General features: G+C 34.5%; 1 protein-coding gene across 1 annotated transcript in view; it reads left to right on the forward strand.

The window, feature by feature from the left end:
- Window positions 1–4712: 4712 nt before the first annotated feature.
- LOC111712644 (uncharacterized) overlaps window positions 4713–20483 on the forward strand; it is a gene marked incomplete at its 3' end in the record, with an annotated part of 31710 nt that continues 15939 nt past the window's right edge. Inside the window, 1 exon segment of the mRNA XM_023487322.1 lies at window positions 4713–4828.

Consider the following 20483-nt stretch of genomic DNA (forward strand, 5'->3'; position numbering starts at 1 on the left):
TTCTCATCTCTCGTTGGCCAGACCTCCAAGCTTTTATCCAAGAAGAGATGAGTTTTATCTTCTGCTCATATTTTGATCCGTCTTAACCAGATTTAAATTATTTGGAAATCGTTTTCGGTAGTTTTGAAAAAGCTTCTGCTAAAACACGGTTTTGAAAAATTGTTGTTTTTTAAAAAGTTTACAGTCCAGACTGGGGTAAACAATGTCTGTTATTTTCCCACACTGAGAAAAAATTAAAATTTCAAATTATGAAAAATATGGAAACGTGTTCATTTGAAAGGTTATATTTGTAATTATACCACGTGTGATAAAATTTTGTTATGCTTTAAGAAAAAAAAAACTATTTATTAAGTTAGCTATTTAAAAAAATTATAATATATTTACTCAATTTAACATAAATGCAATGTTAAGAACTAGTTGAAAATTAAACAAAATTATTTTTGAATTATAAATTAATTTTAATTTCATTGTTTTGTAATTTCATTTTAATGAAATAAATAGTTAAAGATAAATATGTCTTGCAAAGCGGTTCAGATCGGAACAAATTCAGACCCTCCCCCCCTCCCGGCCACCCCCTTGTTTACGATCTAATTACTCTGTGCTCTCCGGATGACCCTATGTGAAAAACAATGAACCTGCCACAAAAACTTTGTTTTCAATCACAATGAGATTTCAATCTTCAGCGGAGGAAAATTTAAACCTAGAAAATTGGTCTTATTACTATTTGACATGATCTTTTGCTTGCTGGGAACTGAATTGTTGGGGGGGAGGGGGCTGGGCAATTTAAATGGAACGGTCGTAAAGCTTGTATTCTAAGTCAACCTGATGCATGATTTATAGTTTTAAACATGTGAAACCATGATTCAAGTTTACACCGACACCCAGAGAATTTAAAACAAAGAGTGAATAGGTGCATAAATGCAGTTCCAATTAGAAGCGTATCTGTCGTAACTATGTTTTGCAAAGCATGTCCCAAAAAACCCTCTTTTTGTACAGAATATAATTCAATAAATAAATTTATAAAATGGGGTGAAATATTAATATTTTCGTTATTTATCTATAGTAAACACAAGACGAGTTCACAATCGTCATATTAGTCTCAAATTTCTTGGAACTCCTTGGAGATAGATGAATTATTAAGAACAATTAAAAGAATATTTCAATTAAATAAATTGAATGAATTAAATATAATTGAATTTAAGATTGGATGGTTAGTTCCCAACTGATTAATGTCGAAAACTGTGATTCTTAACAGATAAAATACTTAATTATTCGTCTGCTACAGAAACCTTGCATTCGTCTGCTACAGAAATCTTTCATTCGTCTGCCACAAGATCCTTGCATTCATCTGCTACAAGATCCTTGCATTCGTCTGCTACAGAAACCTTGCATTCGTCTTCTACAAGATTCTTGCATTAATCTGCTACAAGATCCTTACATTCGTCTGCTACAAGATCCTTGCATTCGTCTTCTACAAGATCCTTGCATTCATCTGCTACAAGATCCTTACATTCGTCTGCTACAAGATCTTGCATTCGTCTTCTACAAGAGCCTTGCATTCGTCTGCAACATAAACCTTACATTCGTCTGCTACAATATCCTTGCATTCGTCTGCTGCAAGACCCTTGCATTCGTCTGCTACAAGATCCTTGCATACGTCTGCTACAATAACCTTGCATTCGTCTGCTACAAGAGCCTTGCATTCGTCTGCTTCAAGATGCTTACATTCGTCTGCTACAATAACCTTGCATTCGTCTGCTACATGAACCGTGCGTACGTCTGCCACAAGACCCTTTCATTTGTCTGCTACAATATCCTTGCATTCGTCTGCTACAAGAAACCTTATATTGATCAGCCACAAAGTCCTTGTATTTGTCTGCCAACATATAAAACTCATACTACAGCAAACTCTGGACTTTTCTGTAACAAGAACCTAAACCTAAACCTAAACCTAAACCTAAACCTAAACCTAAACCTAAACCTAAACATAAACATAAACCTTAACCTAAAACTGAAGACCCAGGCTGCATGCAATTAAACTATTTGTATAAAAGTAAAGGTCAAATTCAAATAGGTAAAAGTCCTCTGGCCCTTTATGCAAATATTACGAGTCATAAAAACTAAAGAAACAAGTTGATATGCCAGTTTTTAAACAGGGAGGCTGGTTTTCAGGTCTATACTCTGTGTATAGTGTTATTTAAGGAGGGTTCCCATGACAAATTATTAAGTAAAATCTAGCATGGGTGATTTTAATTTTACGGTGATTATGTTTTAAAAAGAAAAATATTGACCACCGACTCACCACGCCTTGTATTAAATTTAGCACAAATTGTTTAAAAGGTTTTTTAATATAATTATACATTATACGTTTTCGATGCAGAAGGTAGTTTTCTGTGGATTATTTATTTTTCACGGCCAACGCCGGGCAATTTAGCTAGTATACTTTCTATATACATAAAAAACTATCTCTGTTTGTTTGCTGTTTATATGTTTGGTCAGAAATAATTAGTCCTTTGACCGATTTGCCTCAAATTTTTATTGGGAAACTTGGAAATTTCTCAGCTTCGTTCAAAAATTGATTGGATTAACTTTAACAGAGAAAGTTTAGTTTCTAAGGTAGCAACCTAAATTATTAGATAAAGAGCCAGTAAGGATTAGAATGTATTGAACAAGCAGAACAAAATATTTTAAACCTTTACGACATTCTTCAGCTGCTAAGAAAGGGAAACCAATAATCAAAATTGGTAGATACCACATCTATACATAGAGGGAGGGGTGGCTGCTCCCAGGGTTTTGAAGTGCTCCCAGGATTTTGGAGTTTCTCCTATGGTTTTGGAGTAAAATTTATCTGACCTTTAATGAAAAGTCATTTATAAAGGGAACTTTAAAACCAAAAATTGAAAAATTTGCAGAAAAATTCGCAAATTTCAGTCCAAGTAGCCTGTGACGATCATGTAGTTTTGATTAGCCATTTTACTCCAAAACTCTGGGGGCAACTCCAAAATCCTGGGAGCACTCCAAAACCATTGGAGGAGCCACCCCTCCCTCATACATATGATAAAACAAGATATTTATAAAAATGTTCCCTATGGCCGGCCAAACGGCTGGACCGATTGGGCTGTATTTTTTGAAGATACTCGTGGGTAACCTGGGGAGTGTCTTAGGCTAAAAAAAAAATTTGATTATTGTTCAAAATTTGTAATTTTTAAAATTTTTGTTTTAAAAAAAAAATTTCCACAGGAAACGCCGGGCCCTCCTGTAGCTAGTATATATTAAAAGTTAAACGCTAAACGTCTATATTGTTTATTGCTCTCTTTTATTGACAATCTTTTTTAGTTTTAAAATTATTCTTATTCAACAATTTTAGAGATAAAATTTTTTAAATTGTAACTAACCAGGTTTGCTAAGTGAATGCTGATTTTTACTCCTTGCATTCTTGAAATACCATAAGACCAGGCACTACCCATATATTTGATGCATTTTTACCAGCATTCGTTGCACACTGTTATTTTCTGGTCAAATTATAGACAAATACAGTTTCAATTCTCTCACATATTATTTGTTTTAAGTATTATTTTTGACACTGCCTACCTCAGAAACAAGATGGAGAATGAAGGATTGAATTGAACTAATTATTTTTCCAGCAATTAATTTTAATTAGCGTCCATTTCCGATATTTGTTCACCATATATACATTTGGAACAACTATGATTAGGATAACGGACAAAAAGCTTAAAGTTCAAATATTATGGATTTTGACAAGTCCTAGTTTGCTTCGGATTTCAAAATATTTTTTTAATGGAGTGTAACGTATTCCTTCGAGTTACGGTTTCTTCTAAAGACGGGCATTTCGGATATTTGTAATTAAAACATTTTCAGAGATTGCGCCAAATCCCCCCAAAACAGTTTAAAGTTAATATTTTTGAAATGCGTATTTACGGATTGAAAGTGTAATTTGTAAAGTGAAATGTTCGATTTACAACGATACCTTTTTTTAAACTTGTCTGAACATGGACCTTTGTCTGAACATTGAGTACCTTGGAAAACCATTAGCACAAAGTGTACAATGTGCATCGCAACAGTTAATTAATTCTACTTTATAAAAAATTCCTGTCATGATTGTATCTTCTCTTATTAAAATATTTATCCATCCTGATGTTATGTAAAGAAAACAGTTGAGGTAAATTAAATAGAAATTTCCCAAGAGCAAGAAGGCGATGTTTGAAAAATCCGCAATTTTCAATTTGCCTAATTAGAGAATTGTTCGCGGTTCTTGTTTTAAACCAGTAGTATTTTTTACCACCTGACATGGATTTTACATGAACGCAAAAATTCTGGTTTATTTATAATTCTTATGGATTTTTCGCGAATAAAACACTTTTTATCACCTCTTTTATCCTTTTTTCTTTACTGTTAGAAATGCCCACAAACCGTATAATTTTTATATAAATATTTAATTCACGCTTCGCAAATCCGTTCAAATGAAACCGTGAAATGATACAAACTAGAATTCTTTTGATTAGTTTAACCCCCTTCCACATTCAACCATTTATTTCTTTAAAAATATCATGTCAACACTTACTCCCCCCCATTCCATCTCAGACATTTCTGCTATTCAAGGTTTCCTGCGCTTTTTACGCTGGGTTTATTAATATTTGTTGCGTTTAGACGCCGTCCCCTCAACCCTGCTCAGAGACAGTCGGTGTTGCGAACCCAACCAGTGAACATCTCTCGGCACACATACACATACACATTAGTGAACCCAAACTTACAGATCTTGGATTTGGTGATTTTTGTGAACTTTTAGACTTAGAGAATATATTGATAGGTAAGAACAGTGGATTAGATTGATACAATGGAACAATGAAAGTATAATTGAGTAAAAATAGACAATGGCGTTAAAACATGTAATAAAAACCGATAGGAGGACATTAGTCCACACATAAATCAGTTTTAATTTGACACAAACCATGAATTTGTTTTTTACAAAATAAAACAAATCACAATTCTCATTTTTCTTCAGAACAAATAAATGGTTCTGTCTTCGTTTTATTTTTTAAGCATAATTTGTTTTGAAAGAATATTAATTGAACCTTTTTAAAAAGTTTTTCGTAAATGGATCTGTAGACGTAATTTAAAGTTACTCTTCATTTTAAAGTAGGATGTCTGATTCAAAATGCAGGGTTTCCTTAAAAACTCTGAATATGAATGTATGATAAACCATTGTTTTTATTTTAGAAGTTTTTTTTTAAATTGTAGTTTCTCTTTGAAAGTCACTTGCAGAATTCTGCTGTAGGAACAAAGGAGGAATTTTTCATTTAAGAAAGATATCTTCCACATCAGCGAGAAAGAAAAAGGTTTAAAGGGTATCATCGCGAAGGATCGTAACTTAAAATTACAACGACATTTTATTTTCTATTTTCTCATTATTCTGGTTTCTCATTGTTTACAAAGATTTTCACAGATTTTCTAGAATTATTATTGAAAAGACGATATTTGAAGAATTTAAAGAAATCTGCGAATAAATTCAAAGAAGATAAGAAATTCAATATAATAATAAAAACGAAATAATCGATTTTAGCATTGATTTATTGACAAATTCCTATTGAGAAATATGTTCCTAACCATCTAATTAGATTACTGTATAATTTATAATTTTTTTTTCGTTGTCGTTATTTAATAATTAAAAAAAAAACTAATTCTGAAAACGTATCCACCCCCAAAATAGGAGTTTTGAACGTCGAATTTACGCTCAAACTCGGGATTTCCAGATCTTTAAAAAGTTTAATATGTCTCAAATGAATCCGAAAGAAGTTTTCCACAACACTGCATACTCAGTTCAACTACCTTACATAGCCGGTCACTCCCTTTAAAGGGTATCATCGCGAAGGATCGTAACTTAAAATTACAACGAAATGTGTCTATTTAAGAAATTAGTTTTGAAGCAGCAAGAAAAATGGATGAAATTTTTCTGATTCCAGAAAGTGGCAAATTCAGCTAAATCATGTAGTTAAAGTTTACTTTTTAAAATAGTGTTAATTGAAATTACGTTGGCAATTCCTCAGCTTTACATCAATATTTAAGTACAAAAAATATGCGCTTTAAACCCTCTCTTCCTTCGATATATGCACTTTCATTGGTTGCAGAGTTTTAAGATTTTGTTACTTTGATCATGAAGCATTGTTTTCCGATAAAACTATTAGACAAAATATGAGTAAACAAAACTGGGTCTGCTTAACCTAAATAATAGAATTGATTCTGCATAAATCAAAAAGTGATGAAGGGTATAGAAAATGTTCATAAAGAAGAGAATAAAGCATGATCTGATGGACTGATTAACCGATCAGATTCCTGATGGATATCTTGATATCCAACCTATTCAGCTCTTCAACCGATTTTAGCAATTCAAACCTTTTTCATCTTATCCGGTCTTGGTGGGGGTCCTGGTTCACTTCTCAGGGTATACCTTAGAGTAGGTGGAGTTTATAAAGGACAAATAGAAAATATAAGAAGGCTAGGATGGGTTGGGACTTGGTAGAAAAGTATAGACAAGCTGAATAATATAAGAAAGGGGTTTTATATGAGCTTGACACATTTTAAAAAGGATAAAAAATGTTAAATTACACCGAATGTCTATACTCTTTTTTCCTTCCTCCAGGTTCAATTGAAAGCCTGGATGTATACATGTTTGATGTAAACTTTTATTAGATCTCGGGTTTTTGACGTGGATCAAATTTAGATCAACGAAACGAACATTTAAACCTAGAACCAACATGGAAACGGATAACTCGGATTGAAAACATGTAATCTGGTGCAAACTTTGAAAACAAACTTCTCAGCATTCCTTTTATAAAACAGTTAAATGACAAGAACTAAATGTTTATAGTTCCTCGATTTTTGTTATTGTACATTTAATATTTTGATTTTAAAAGGACTGTAAAGTGACATGTCCGATTCACAATGGTTCCCTGATCAAGAAATCAAGATATATTTGAAGTGACTCTCTGGGCATTTCTGCTTCAGAAACATTGGAGAAACCTGTCAGAATTAACCAGTTTTTAAGTTAGAAAACCGACGATATGTTCCACTTTCTTGCAAAAAAAAAATAAAAACAGAGTACTGCTGTGAATTGGACATGTCCCTCTATTTAGATAAAAATACAGGTTTTAAAAACTCTTTTTTGAATCGTAGATTAGGCATGCTGTACATGGATGGACATACATTTAGAATAGATTTGTTTTAAATTATTTATTCACTATTCTATACTGTTGGATAAATCATTTATCCCAGGGGGCTAAACAATTATTTGCATAATTTCTCTCCTACAATTTAATTTGTTCCAAGGGTTTAAAGTGACCGAACTGAATTTAAAACAGATTACGCAAATTCATTTTCTATATTTGGAGATAGAGAATTTATAAGTCAAGCACTATCTCCAGTTTTATATATTTCTAAATGTAAGTTTAGATACAGCACTAAATAAATACATATTGTACTTAAGGATGGAAGTACAGAATTCATAGAACAAGAACTTAATACGTTTTCTGCATTTAAAGATAAAAGTTTAGAACAATATTGTAGAAAGTATAGAAAGTAAACACAGAAAGAAACTGTCCACTCGCCACAATTTTATAATCCAAATATCTTCGTATCTGATAATGTGATGTTTCAAACTTTTATTATTTGATCTAAAAGAATTCATAGTTTAAAGTGTCAGAGGTCTTTATTAGGTTGCAAAGATAGAAGGATTAGAAAAATATAGAAGGAGGTACTAATTGAGAAGTAAGTTGAAAAAAATGTTCGGGAATTGAGACCTATTGTTGTCCTGGTGGCTGAATGTTAATAAAATATAAGATTAGATCCTGTATATTTGTTGGGTGTGATAGGGTGTATTTCCTACCGTAAACCCTTATTTGTTAGGTTTTAGATGTCATTTTACTAAAATACAGAATTAGATTTGGTTCAATTAATTACATGTTTTGCATATTACAGATATCTAGATAGCTATGAAAGTTATTCTAGACTGGATCGACTCTAAAGTGTCGCAACTCCTTGGCCTTTAAATTTACATTTATAAATAATTACTACTTTTTTAGCTCCAACTATATACATTCTTAAATTCGATTTAAAAGGATTAATTGGCCAACTGCTGATTTGTTTTTGAGTGAGAGCATGCACACTTTGGTTTAATGTGAGAGCATGGACACTTTGGTTTAATGTGAGAGCATACACACTATGGTTTAATGTGAGAGCATGCACACTTTGGTTTAATGTAAGAGCATGCACACTTTGGTTTAATGTAAGAGCATGCACACTTTGGTTTAATGTGAGAGCATGCACACTTTGGTTTAATGTGAGAGCATGCACACTTTGGTTTAATGTAAGAGCATGAACACTTTGGTTTAATGTGAGAGCATGCACACTTTGGTTTACTGTGAGAGCATTCATACTTTAGTTTACTATGGAGAGCATGCACACTTTGGTTTACTGTGAGAGCATGCACACTTTGGTTTAATGTGAGAGCATGCACACTTTGGTTTTATGTGAGAGCATGCACACTTTGGTTTAATGTGAGAGCATGCACACTTTGGTTTACTGTGAGAGCATTCATACTTTAGTTTACTGTGGAGAGCATGCACACTTTGGTTTGCTGTGAGAGCATGCACACTTTGGTTTAATGTGAGAGCATGCACACTTTGGTTTAATGTAAGAGCATGCACACTTTGGTTTAATGCGAGAGCATGCACACTTTGGTTTACTGTGAGAGCATTCATACTTTAGTTTACTGTGGAGAGCATGCACACTTTGGTTTGCACACTTTGGTTTAATGTGAGAGCATGCACACTTTGGTTTACTGTGATTCTTAAATGCATAACTCATGATATTCTGAACCATGTTTAGAAAGACTCAGTAAATTGATTTAACCCTTAATTAGAATTATGTCTGCTCAGAATATTTTTTGTTTAAACAAAATAAAATAAAAAAAACTAAATTAGATTATAAACTACTGTTTGATTGAATTGGATTCCGATGTATTTGCGGATTGTATAGAATCCTCATCTATCAATTGACTGTATTGGATTTTGAGGTGTTGGTAAATTAAGTATTGGTGGATTGGATTGGATTTTATAATTGGATTAAATTAAATTGTAAGAAACAAAGAAAAAACAGGATCGGTTTCAATGTACTGGATGGATTGTATTGGATTGGATCCCGAGGTATTGATGGATTGGATTGAATTCCGAGGTATTGATGGATTGGATTGGATCCCGAGGTATTGATGGATTGGATTGGATTCCGAGGTTTGATGGATTGGATTGGATTCCGAGGTATTGATGGATTGGATTGGATCCCGAGGTATTGATGGATTGGATTGGATTCCGAGGTATTGATGGATTCGATGGGATCCCGAGGTATTGCTGAATTCGATTGTATTCCGAGGTATTGCTGGATTGGATTGGATTGTGATAAATAATAGGATTAGTTCTGTTGATGGCTCGGATTGGTTTGGATTGGATTCCGAGGTATTGATGGATTGGATTGGATAGTAAGAAACAAAATTATCAGTTCTGCCTGATGCCTTGGATTGGTTTGGATTCCGAGGTATCGATGGAATGGATTAAATTGTAAGAAGAAGAGTATAGGTTCTGTTTGATGCCTCGGATTGGGTTGGATTAGTAGATGATCAAGTATTGTATAACACTAAGCTTGAGTAGTAATAGGATAAAGACCTGGATTGCAAGATTCTAAACTCTAATCTTCATGTTCATATATATTATATAGTACTAGCTTGCAAATCCAACTATAACTGAAAATTGTACTTTCCCTAAAAAGTGAAACCACTGAACTTAAGAATCTTTAACCCAGCTAAGAACATTCAGAAGGTTCTTCCGAGTACCCCTATCAAGGCGGTCAAGGGGTTCATAAGTTATGATTGGACAAACAAACAGAGATTACTACTTTATATATATAGATACATGGTTACCTATAAACAATAAGAGTTAGTCAACCCCTCCCCAAATCTTGAAAAAATGCACTCCCCTCCCCCCCCTCAGCTCCGTCGGGTTTATCAGACATGAAATATACAGTTGTTCAGTCAATAGATTTCCAGTGTAAGAACAATAGAAGAAGTATCTCTCTATGAATATACAATTTTCTATTGACAGCAGATCAATTCAAGATCAACTCCAGATATATGTATCATACTAAGCTTCAGGGGGCTGCGCGCCCATCTTCTGTTTTAACTTTTTATTGTTGCATTGTTAACATATTTTCGTCGTATATTATAAATCAATAAAATTCGAGGATTTTTTTTTGTGGATTTGTCAAATTTTACAACAAATCTTTTTTTTTATGCAAATTTTTTTTATCTGATCATCCTGAGGTCATGTAACAAAAGAAAGCAAGGCAAGCAAAACAGTTCTTTTATAATCTTACTCTACTTAATAAGTTATTTTTTAAACGATGGAAAAGGGAGGTAAAGATAAGGGGAAAACGGATTGAAGAAGAAAGAGAGAGATGAGGAAATAAGAAGAAGAGAGTGATTCAGAAAACAAGGATATGGAGGGAAAAGTAAGGAGGACTCGAGAAGAAGTATGATAGAATATGTGCGCGGGGAAGTAGATAAATGGATGTATTGAGTGTCTACTAATGAATAGTAAGGTTGATATATAACTTGAAGTCCGTATTGGAGATAAAGATGAATGAAATATGATTTGTTGACATTACTTGAGAAATTTTTGACCATAATCTGAACCTACGCTTCCACAAAACCTTTACTTTAATCTAGTCCTACAATGTACTCATGGTTTCTGGTTTTAAACCAGGAGTACTTGTCCTGCACTTTACTCCTAGTCCTGCACTGTACTAATGGTTTCTGGTTTTAAACGTTTACTCCTAGTCCTGCACTGTACTCATGGTTTCTGGTTTTAGACTTTCACTCCTAGTCCTACACTTTACTCATTGTTTCTGGTTTTAAACCTCTACTCCTAGTCCTGCACTTTACTCATGGATTCTGGTTTTAAACCTTTACTTCTAGTCCTGCACTGTACTAATGGTTTCTGGTTTTAAACCTTTACTTCTAGTCCTGCACTGTACTAATGGTTTCTGGTTTTAAACCTTTACTTCTAGTCCTGCACTGTACTAATGGTTTCTGGTTTTAAACCTTTACTTCCAGTCCTGCACTGTACTAATGGTTTCTGGTTTTAAACCTTTACTTTTAGTCCTGCACTGTACTAATGGTTTCAGGGTTTAAACCTTTACTTCTAGTCCTGCACTGTACTAATGGTTTCTGGTTTTAAACGTTTACTCCTAGTCCGGCACAGTACTCATGGTTTCTGGTTTAAACGTTTACTCCTAGTCCTGCCCTGTACTCAATTTTTCTGGTTTAAACGTTTACTCTTTGTCCTGCACTGTACTCAATGTTTCTGGTTTTAGACCTTTACTCCTGGTCCTGCACTGTACTCATGGTTTCTGGTTTTAGACCTTTACTCCTAGTCCTGCACTGTACTCATGGTTTCTGGTTTTAGACCTTTACTCCTAGTCCTACACTTTACTCATGGTTTCTGGTTTTAAACCTCTACTCCTAGTCCTGCACTTTACTCATGGATTCTGGTGTTAAACCTTTACTCCTAGTCCTGCACTGTACTCATGGTTTCTGGTTTACTCCTAGTCCTGCAATGAGCTCATAGTTGAACCTCTCCTTGTCCGTGTCATTTTCCAGTATCCTGAGGCAACTTCTAAACAGTATTTTTCATGATTTATATCTAACTTAGACCTACAAATTATCATGGAAAAAACAAAAATTTATTGATAATTTATTGCAATTTAAATATTTTCACAGTCCTAGCCCTTCATACACGATAATTTATCTTTCAGTGCTAACTACATAGATCCCTTTAGCTTCCATTCCTCCTTTTTCATTTATCCTTTAATTTTTAAGAAATAACGAAGACGACAAATATGTTTTGGCTCTCACTGTATATGTTATTTTCCCTTTCAAACTCTTGAATGCTATTTCCCATGGTTCTTATAGTAGAATCTTCTTTTCTATCTTTCATCCTTTCTTTAACAAGATTTAATTAACTCAACCTTTAATTGGTTTCAATCATCACTTTTGAACCCCCCCCCTTACCAGATTTACTCCCCCCCACCCCACTTACCAGATTTACTCCCCTTCCCCAGTTACCAAATCTACTCCCCCCCCTTCATTCTCCGAAAGCCCTAAAACTTTTTGTCACGTCATTTTTCTTCTGCAATTCGTTTAGGAAAAGATCATTGTCTCAGTTTTTATTTGTCTTTGTTATTCTAAACAATTATAAACTTTCGACCTCAATACCATCGTACTTTCTATACACTTCCCCGCCCTACAATAGCCCCTTACTTTCTATACACTTCCCCGCCCTACAATAGACCCTTACTTTCTATACACTTCCCCGCCCTACAATAGACCCTTACTTTCTATACACTTCCCCGCCCTACAATAGCCCCTTACTTTCTATCCCCTTCCCCGCCCTACAATAGCCCTTTACTTTCTATCCCCTTCCCCGCCCTACAATAGCCCTTTACTTTCTATCCCCTTCCCCGCCCTACAATAGCCACTTACTTTCAACCCCCTTACCCACTTTACCATCTATCCCCTCATCATACCCTTAACTTGTACCCCCTTACCCCTTTAACGCTACTTTACTTTCTACCCATCTTAATTATACCCCTTTACTCCCACAATTTCACTTTACTTTTCAATCCCCTTTACCTACACCCCCTACTTATACCCCTTTGCCTTTACCCCCCTCAATGCTACTTAACTTTTTGCACCCTTCCCCGCCCCTTACTTTCTACACTTCCTCCCTCAACAGTCAACACTTCCTTATTCCCCCCTTCATTCATCCCCCTCCCCCCCCTATGTTTCGAAGTATGAAATGAAAGTGCAAATAGTTTAATTCCTTCTCCCTGATGCCCTGTCAGATATTACTGGAGGATAATTAGAAGAATTTGTTACAACGTCAAAACATATTAGAACTTAACAAGATACAGATGTTTAGAAACAAACATTCAAACTAGGTTCAAATTTCGGTTTATTGGTTTAAATATATTTTTAAACAATTATCATATTATGACAACGTACAATGGAATGTTCATTGTACGTTATTCTCTGGTTTAAATGTTGAGAATAATATGCATTTCCGACTTTTTTCATGACTTATAACCATCCTGTTTTTTCCTCCATCTTGCCTTTGATAACCCGTTTTTATTTCCTAGATTTTGTTGTTGACTATCCTGTATGTTTTCTAGTGTTATAAATGACCACCCTGTATAGAACTTATCTGTTCATCCACCTAACAATAAAATCATATTAAAGAATTTAGATTAAATCGAATATAAAGAGTTTAACAGTATGAATGGTTGCTGAAGGCTCTATATACACCCTGAGACAAGGAGAGACTAGAAACTAGATTCAGCTTCATCATCTGATTTTAACCCAAGATACGCCAGATAATTAACAGATTCATTTATTAAGATGAAACAAAAACTAAAACTGATCTGATTCCTTCTCAATCTATTTCCTATCAAGATATATATATATAAATGTTTTACATCATAAACGCCCTTAGTTAGCGTTACTCTTACTGTTGAACAAAAAAAATTTAAGCGGAAAATGATTTTGTTTTCATTGCAAATATTGCTTCTTTATTTCTATTTTAATCTTGTTTAATTAGTGATTCTAGTCCTTTCTCTATAATTTCCTCATCCCTTGCCCCCCCCCCCCACACACAACCATGCTTCCGTTGAGAAACAGTTGTCAGTGTTCTAAACCAATATATTTCTAAATTGTCAACTTCTATTGTTCTCCCTATTAATATTAGAAGCATCCGATGGTTCTGTATCCTGTATCCAGTGTAGCTAGGAGTATATAGGATGGTTCTGTATCCTGTATCCAGTGTAGCTATGAGTATATAGGATGGTTTTGTATCCTATATCCAGTGTAGCTATGAGTATATTGGATGGTTTTGTCTCCTGTATCCAGTGTAGCTAGGAGTATATAGGATGGTTCTGTATCCTGTATCCAGTGTAGCTATGAGTATATAGGATGGTTTTGTATCCTATATCCAGTGTAGCTATGAGTATATTGGATGGTTTTGTCTCCTATATCCAGTGTAGCTAGGAGTATATAGGATGGTTTTGTATCCTATATCCAGTGTACCTAGAAGTATAGAGGAAGGTTCTATATCCTGTATCCTGTATCTAAAATGTTCTAAATCATAATAAAATTAAACTGACAGACTGTGTAAACATGTAATCTGGGTAAATTTAACCAATATGGTTCAATTTCAACTCTTATAAAACTGTTTTATACATGATAGCTAACCACGGTTTCATGTTTTGCAATTAGTAGTTTCATTTATTAGGGAAACCTCAACATGAACTAGTATTCAGTATTCACATGTTTTTATTCTTTATATCATGGATAAACTTAAATGTGCAGATACTTTACGGTTGGTTAACTAGCAAACAGACAACGTGAAAGAGGGATATAAAGAAATGAGAGAAGTAAAGGAGACAGAGTGAAAGAGAGATATGAAGAAATGAGAGAAATATAGGAGACAGAAAGAGAGATATGAAGAAATGAGAGAAGGACAGGAGACAGAGAGAAAGAGAGATATGAAGAAATGAGAGAAATAAAGGAGACAGAGTGAAAGAGAGATATGAAGAAATGAGAGAAATATAGGAGTCAGAGAGAATGAGAGATATGAAGAAATGAGAAAAGTACATGAGACAGAGAGAAAGAGAGATATTAAGAAATGAGAGAAGTAAATGAGACAGAGAGAAAGAGAGATATGAAGAAATGATCGGTTTGCGCATGCACCAGCTGGACTCAATATGCGCAAACCCAATTGATGATAAATGGTGCAATATATTACAACATCTATCTACCTATCTATTTTTTTTGCCACAATTATTTATCTATCAACGTAATTGTCTTTTTCTTTGGCGTATTTTCCTTATAATTTTGTTCACTTTAGATTGAAAAATCTAAGAAAATACTGACTGCAACTGTAGTGATTTTTCAAATCATCTTTGAGATAACTTGACCAACCAGATATATTACATCTTGTAGTTGTATCTCTTATATATTGTATCTCACATTATTTTAATTGTATCTGTTATCTTGAACTTTTTATATCTCAAATCTCGTATATCTTGCATCTCGTATATCTAGTATCTCGTATATCTTGCATCTCGTATATCTCGTATCTCGTATATCTTGTATCTCGTATATCTTGTATCTCGTATATCTTGCATCTTGTATATTTTGTATCTCGTATATCTTGTATCTCGTATATCTTGCATCTTGTGTATTTTGTATCTCGTATATCTTGTATCTCGTATATCTTGTATCTCGTATATCTTGTATCTCGTATATGCGTATCTCAGCTGTATGAGATATGATGAATCTGCAAGAGAAGATGAGAGGATGGGAAACTAAGGAATCCAATGTAATTACTGAGTTGAATCCTCTCCTCCAAGTTTACCACAACTTTGTCACGAACTGAAAATTTTATTTCTCTTTGATGGGGGAAGAATTCACGAGCCATAGGGGTTGGTTGGTTGAGTTATAGGAAGACAAGGATGGGGGGGGATTAGTTTACGTTTTAAGGGAATACGTTCAACCCTGAGGCCTCGGTATAAAACCATGGGATGAAATAAAACAAGGATTAAAGGTTACGAGTATAAGTTACAGTGTGAGAACTAGGAATATCAGATTTAACGAAAAATGGAGACACTGTTCTAGCCTGGGGTTTATGAGATTTGGGGTGGTTTTATACTGGTCTTTAATGTCAGGCTTTATTATTTCATTCGGAGGGTTGGCTTGAGAACTATTAGGAATGGGTTTATTAAAGAGATGGAAGATGCATGAAGGTGCAGCCAAATACTCGAGTTTATCCTCGGTTAAAACTTGAGTTTAGAATCAGGACTGTTTTAGGAGAGTAGGGTTCACCAACTTTATAATGGAGAAGGTTAAGGATAGAAATAAAAGGTTTAGCTCGGGGTTGTCTGTTAAGCAGAGAAAGATCTATATCTGGAGAGGGATGCAGAATGTGTGTTGAAGCAAGTGTAAGGTCAGGAACTCTATGTATAAGTTTTATCTTTATGGGTTCCTCTTGTTCTCCGGGTCCGAGGGTAGCAGGATGGTTTTGTATCAGGGTGTGCGGAGTGTACGGATTGACAGCAGTCTCAATAAGATGAAGATTGATTATAGAGAACTAGATACTAGACATTAGACACTAGGCTTTAGACATTAAACACTTGATACTCAGCAGTAGACACCATACACTGAGCGCTAAAACTGATCTAAAAGGTGACACTAGACACTTCGCACTATAGACACTAGACAATAACACTAGACGATGGTAAGAAACCATAGACAATAGACACCGGACACTAGACAATAAAACTAGACACTACATAATAGAGACTAAACAATAGACAATAGACAATAGACAATAGTCATTAGACAATAGACACTAGTCGCTAAACACTAGACACAAGACATAAAAGAAAAATTAATCACACAAAGAATAGATTTATAGTTTGAGTTGTGAATTAAAACAATCATGAAAAAAGTGATAAATAACAATTAAGATGTTTACGGTATTAACGTATGTATGTAGGATGGCCATTGATAATTAACTGTCTTTAAAAATTTGCATTATAAGTAATTAAACAGACTAGGCGCTGAAATAAGCATTATTTTTTAGAAGTTACAAAAAAATATGACTCTTTTCAAAGTGGAAATGTGATATCTTTCATTGCTCCAATTCATTTGGTTCAAGTCGATCTATAAGATGCAAATGTTCAAATTAAGGCACTGGCTTTAGCTGATGCATGCTATAATCTTCTAAATTAAGATGCCTGATGCATAAGTTTCTTTTGTGCAATCAATTTCTCCTCTGGTTCGAATTAGTTTAAATAATAAAATTTTGTATTATAGATCATCTAGTTTTAATATTCTAAAACGTGCTTTTAAATATTCTTCAAAAATGCAAGTTGGTTCGTTCATATGATTTTTTAGTGCACATACATGTGACTAAAGTACGTGTTGTATGTGCGGGGGGGGGGGGGGAGGGTTGAGGGGGATTTAAAGGATGATGATTATAAAGAAGAATTTATGAGTTTACACCCTTTTAGATTCCTTTCACGCCACGCTTTATAGTGGACACATGACAATTTCAGGGGTGTACTTTCACATTTTCAGGGGTCCACATTCACATTTTCATTTTCAGGGGTGTATCTTCACATTTTCATTTTCAAGGGGTGCACATTCACATTTTCATTTTCAGGGGTGCACCCTCAAATTTTCATTTTTAAGGGTGCACATTCACATTTTCAGGGGTGCACCTTCACATTTTCATTTTCAGAGGTGCACCCTCACATTTTCATTTTCAGGGGTGTACATTTACATTTTCATTTTCAAGGGTGCACATTCACATTTTCATTTTCAGTGGTGTACATTCGTATTTTCATTTTCAAGGGTGCACATTCACATTTTCATTTTCAGTGGTTGAAACATCACATTTTCATTTTCAGGGGTGCACTTTCACATTTTCATTTTCTGGTGGTGGACCCACACATTTTCATTTTCATGGGTGTACATTCACATTTTCATTTTCAAGGGTGCAACCTCACATTTTCATTTTTAAGGGTGTACTTTCACATTTTCATTTTCAGGGGGTGCACCTTCATATTTTCATTTTCAGGGGTGTACTTCCACATTTTCAAGGGTGCACCTACGGGTGCACATTCACAATTACCAAGGGTGCACCTTCACAATTTCAAGGTTGCACCTTCACAATTTCAAGGTTGCACCTTCACATTAACAGCGCGCACCTTCACAAATTATAATTTTCGAATCCTTATATCTTTGCAACCTGATGAGTGTAAACCGTTAAAATTTTAAATTTTCCCTATTTGACCGTCAGAGTTTATATATATATAGAAAAAGATAAATTCAATGAGAGAGATCATGGTTAGTCTAATTAAGGTACAATGCTCCGAAATTTGCACATATTTACGTAGAAATATTGTATATCCTGGTATAAAATATAGATGTTTGATGGTGGTGGGTAAATAAGACTAAACATTGTCTAATTATCTCTAATAGTAGTTGGAAATACATAATGCCAGGGATACGGGAAGAAGCAGATTTAATTCATGGATGTGCCGGCAATTTATACCTTTAATTATACCTTTACGGATGCATTTATTCTTTTACTGTTTTCTTGTGCATTTAGCTTACTTGGCTTGGGTTAACACGTACTTCATAAACCCCATTAGAAATTGTGAATGTGAAAGGCTTGAGTATATTAAGGAGTTGAAGCTACGGATTTGGAGTAAAGAGAAGATAAGAGATGGATTTAAGTTTAAAGATAGGAAGGTCATAGAGAGAATGAATTCAGTCTAATATCAATTAAATATGACAAGAGTCATGTCACTGGTTACACATATATCCGTCTCTCTTCATTTTCATCCTGAAGTACCATATACAGATATATCCGTCTCACCCTTTTATTATTTTCATCCAACCCGTCCCAATCATCCTGGAGTACCATATAACATAGGATCACATAACATATTAGTAACATAGGATCACATAACATATCAGTAACATATCAGAGATTTTCAAGAGATTAACAATACAAAAATCCTGAACTTAAATCATATTTTAACGATAGGCAATATAGTAAAATCTTGAATTAGAATTAATTGAAGGTGAGATTTAGAAACATGGTATGAAAAGTTGAACCACTTTGCTGTGTCATATTTTGCTTGCAATAGTTGTTAAGCTATCCACACCTAGTTAAACTACTTCATACTAATAATTAAATCTGAGAAGAAAAATACAATGATCCTTCTTATCTCTCCAACCCAATTCAGAACAATAAAATCATTTTCTCATCCCAAAACATCCAATATTTTCAATGTCAACTGTTAATTGTAGCGTGTCACGAGGACCGGAAAAGGAATGGTGTGTAGAGGAAACGGAAGGAAGGATGGGGGTAAAGCTACGGAAGGAAAACGTGTGGAAGACAGGGAGAGGGGGAATGGTGGGGGGAAACAGTGATTACTAATCAACATTTTCTTAATTGTTTTCGTGACAGTTTCTCATTATAGGAAGAATTTGAAGGTTTTGAAGAGAGTTTTTAAGAAAATTTGCATCTTGTTCCTTTTCCGAAGTTCTCTTCATGAAATTAGATTTCTAAAATCTGTATCGGGTTCCTCAAATCTGTATCAGGTTCCTGAAATCTGTATCAGGTTCCTGAAATCTGTATCAGGTTCCTAGAATCTGTAGCATGTTCTAGGAATTAATATCAGGTTCCATGAATCTGTATCGTGTTCCAGGAATCTGTATCAGGTTCCAGAAATCTATATTAGGTTCCTAAAAACTGTATCAGGCTCCAGGAGACTGTGTCAGGCTCCAGGAAACTGTATCAGGCTCCAGGAATCTGTATCAGGCTCCAGAAATCTGTATCAGGTTCCAGGAAACTGTATCAGGTGCCAGGAATCCGTATATCAGGCTCCAGGAAATTGTATCAGGCTCCAGGAATAAGTATCAGAGTTGAAATCTGTCTGCCTAGCCTTGAATTGCATCCATGAATATGACAAGCATAATTTTACTAATGGCCGACATTAGTTTTGACATTTATTTGAAAGCGTGCTTCTAGATAGTTCTGCAAAGTCCTCTTCCCCCCCCCTTGGTTTTGTGGACCGGGAATAAAAGAAGAAGAAATGTGCTAAAAAACCTTCTGAAATCAAACAGTTTGCTCACAAAACATAGCAAACATTTTTGATGAATGAGTTTATTCAAATTTTAAACATCGAAAATATAATGGAAAAAATTATAATTTACTTATTCAGGTTAATTTTGTAATATTCTTTCTGATAGCCGGCCAAACGGCTGAACCAAATGGGCTGAAATATTTTGTGGAACTGGACACTGATGGGTAGCCTGGGGGTTACATTTTTCTTTCAAATTTTTTTGTTAAATTTTTTTTCCACGGGTAACGCTGGGCCCTTCAGCTAGTCAGCTTATAAAAAAAGCCTTTCCACGATATAATATTTGATTGCGCAAAAAATATATATGTACAGTCGCAGGAACCCGTGAATGTAAGGAAAATAAGTGAACAAAACCATTACAGTCATATCTCTGAAATATATTTCAATTGTCTCGAAAGAAAACTTTAAGACGACATTTATTCCGGAGTAAGTTTTTTTTACCATAATAAACATGCATTACCAAGGTTTAACAACCCTTGAATTAGTTTGTAAACTTTTGAAATTCTTGTTTTATTATTCAGTTTTAACTTGCTTCCTGTATCACCATTCTTAGTTTAGTGTTTTACAATTACAGTCAAGGTTGGGTAATTAAATAAGAAGAGGGACCAGGTGATATAAAGGTATTTATGGAGGGGAGGGGGGGGGGG

Source organism: Eurytemora carolleeae, unplaced genomic scaffold (assembly GCF_000591075.1).
Source record: "Eurytemora carolleeae unplaced genomic scaffold, Eaff_2.0 scaffold1124, whole genome shotgun sequence".
Classification (NCBI taxonomy): domain Eukaryota; kingdom Metazoa; phylum Arthropoda; class Copepoda; order Calanoida; family Temoridae; genus Eurytemora; species Eurytemora carolleeae.